Below are 3,527 nucleotides of genomic sequence, written 5' to 3' on the forward strand. Positions count from 1 at the left end.
CATGATTTACAAGTTCTTGTGCCTCACTGACAGGCTTTCCAGGCCGGAAAAACTCAAATTTCTGGCAAAGAGCCACGGTGTGCGAGCCACCCAGGAGCCAAACAAATGCATTTACAATTTTTCACATTTTCGTGCCCATTCTGTCCGTGCGCGGGACCCAAACCTAAAACAAGTCCAGAAGCAGCCATGGGTGGTGGGGTAGGCCCCTCAACGCGGCCCTGGAATCTGTCACAACGAAACGAGTGGGCGTTCTCTCACACACTCCCACAGACCCAAGTCAATTTTTGAATTTTTTAGGTTTAGCACGTGCTACGAGGTCGTACTTTTGATACAACATCCAGTGCTGGGACGTCCACAGCAAGCCATTTCCACAGCGCTGCACACCAAATCCAGGATACCCTCAGAAACCGGCAAAGACTACCACTCACGTCCCGCTACTGCCTAGTACTGAATCCTACGTGACTTCTTGACACGACTCAAACTTGCCAAAGTCACTAAATCAACGTCCACTACAATAATCAAGCCACATATCTGCAACGTCACGAGGGTGCTGGCAAAAGTCCTGCTGCAGATGGCCGGGGACACAATTTTCAGTGAAATTTGCAGCTATTCAAGCTCTTTCAACTGACGTAGCACTCAATATGAATTTACAAATTCGATTTTTCAGCGAATTTAGGGTAGTCTGCCGCCTTAAGTTGGCAGCCTGGTCGTAAAATTACTGAAAAATCGAATTTGTAAATTCATATCGAGTGCTACATCAGTTGAAAGAGCATGAGGAGCTGCAAAATCTCTGAAAATCTTGTCTTGATTTGACCAGCCGTGCAAGAGTTATGGCCGAAAATGTGCCCTTGCAGGGAAAGATTTTTTTGGTTGCACGCTGCCCTTTGTTGGCAGTACTGTATTTGAATGTGAGCAGACCGTGCGCAACTTGTCGTATCATGGAAACACGCGAAAGTGTGCGGAATTTTGCTCCAAGTCCCAAAAAGTCCAAAATATCATGTTCAAAAACCACGTATTGGGCTGCACGGCGGCGGGCTTTGCCCGCCACCGTGCAGCAGGACTTTTGCCAGCACCCTCGTGACGTTGCAGATATGTGTCTTGATTATTGTAGTTGACGTTGATTTAGTGACTTTGGCAAGTTTAAGGGGGCAGCCTACCCATAAATTTCATATGGCATTCAATTGACCGTAACTTTGGTGTTTCTCAATGGATTTGAGTGAAGTTTTGACCACACACTCCTGCCACTATGCTGGCCCTCAGGACATGATTTACAAGTTCTTGCGCCTCACTGACAGGCTTTCCAGGCCGGAAAAACTCAAATTTCCGGCATAGTGCCACGGTGTGCGAGCCACCCAGGAGCCAAACAAATGCATTTACAATTTTTTCACATTTTCGTGCTCATTCTGTTCGTGCGCGGGACTCAAACCTAGAACAAGTCCAGAAGCAGCCATGGGTGATGGGGTAGGGCCCCTCAACGAGGCCCTGGAATCTGTCACAACGGAACGAGTGGGCGTTCTCTTACACACTCCCACAGATCCAAGGCAATTTTTGAATTTTATTAGGTTTAGCACGTGCTACGAGGTCGTACCTTTGATACAACATCCAGTGCTGGGACCTCCACAGCAAGCCATTTCCACAGCGCTGCACACCAAATCCAGGACACCCTCAGAAACCGGCAAAGACTACCACTCACGTTTCACTACTGCCTAGTACTGAATCCTACCTGACTTCTTGACACGACTCAAACTTGCCAAAGTCACTAAATCAACGTCAACTACAATAATCAAGCCACATATCTGCAACGTCACGAGGGTGCTGGCAAAAGTCCTGCTGCACGTGGCTCAAAAACCTGATGTTTTGGACTTGGAGCAAAATTCTGCACACTTTCACGTGTTTCCATGATACGACAAGTTGCGCACGGTCTGCTCACATTCAAATACAGTGCTGCCAACAAATGACAGCGTGCAACAAAAAAATCTTTCCTTGCAAGGGCACATTATCGGCCATAACTCTTGAACGGCCGGTCAGATCGGGACACAATTTTCAGAGAATTTGCAGCTATTCATGCTCTTTCAACTGACGTAGCACTCAATATGAATTTACAAATTCGATTTTTCAGCGAATTTGTGGGTAGTCTGCCACCTTAAGATGCCTGTCAGTGAGGCGCAAGAACTCGTAAATCATGTCCTGAGGGCCAGCATAGTGGCAGGAGTGTGTGGTCAAAATTTCACTCAAATCCATTGAGAAACACCAAAGTTACGGTCAATTGAATGCCATATGAAATTTATGGGTAGGCTGCCCCCTTAGGTCGTGTCAAGAAGTCACGTAGGATTCAGTACTAGTAATAAGTAAATGGCTTAACCCCTTTAGCGCGAGCGTCGTACTAGTACGACGCACATGAGTTGCATGCCCCACGGCCGTCGTACTAGTACGACGCGCGCTGTACACTGTACACTGAACCTGCATCTCATAGTCGTGGGGTCCGTGTTGAGTCCATAGTGACTTGTTCAAACTATCGTAACTCACTCAATACTTGGTCGATTCTCACAATCGAAACATGTATCTGCAAGAGAAAACTCTCAGCTGGCGATAGAAACAATCGCCGAAGCGATGCGACCACCGGTTGTTGAGATATGCGACTCGACACGGCAAATTTCAACTCGATTTTTTTGCGATTTTTTTGCGCAGTCTGCAGAACGCGTATTTTCCATCATGGATCATTTGTGCGCTACCTGCTGCCATGGAAACAAGATTCAAATGATGGTAGTGGATCCCGTGAGTCCTCACAAAAAATTTGAGCTCGATACGAGCAAGGAGACCGAAATGGCAGCTGAATATTTGAGCTTGGTTAGTCTTGGCCGTGCTCAAGTCTGTCGAGCGCGTGGATGAAGTTTGCCAGACTGTAGCACGGGGTTTTGGTTTCGCTCCGAGCTAGGTTTGACACCAGTTTGTCACTCGTCTCAAGACCTTTCCAGGAAGCTCAAGATCGTGGAATTCGTCCAAGGGAAGGTAAAGTTATCGATCCTTGAGCAGCTAGTACTTTCATGGGAAAATGCGACTTTTACAGGTGTTGTCGCGTGGGGCGCGCTCAGGTAGCGTCGTGCTAAAGAGGTTAAAAGAATATATTTAAAAAATAAATAAATAAAAATTCGACGAGTTCGCGTACCACGGGTAGGTCAAGAACAAGGATTCGTACAACTCCCTGGTCAAGAACCACCTTTCCGCTTCCATGCTACGCCACCACCCTTTAGAATACTTGTCCGCGTCAGCGATATTGTCGCTTATCTTTCAGCTTGGTTTATATGTCGCCAATGCTTACTTGGCAGCCCATTTCATCCCAATTTTGGTTAGCAGGTTAGTTTGCAAGTACCTGAAAGGTCTAGCTAGAGTTCGAGTGGATTTCGAGAGCGACGGGTGGGTGATTCTGATTGATACAGCGCCGCATCAAAATAGATTATCTGGTTACGCTGTGCAGGCAAGAGCAGCGCAAGCCACAAGAAAGTAATCGACTACTCGGAATCAGCTCC

This window comes from Sycon ciliatum, chromosome 5 (assembly GCF_964019385.1).
Source record: "Sycon ciliatum chromosome 5, ocSycCili1.1, whole genome shotgun sequence".
NCBI lineage: Eukaryota > Metazoa > Porifera > Calcarea > Leucosolenida > Sycettidae > Sycon > Sycon ciliatum.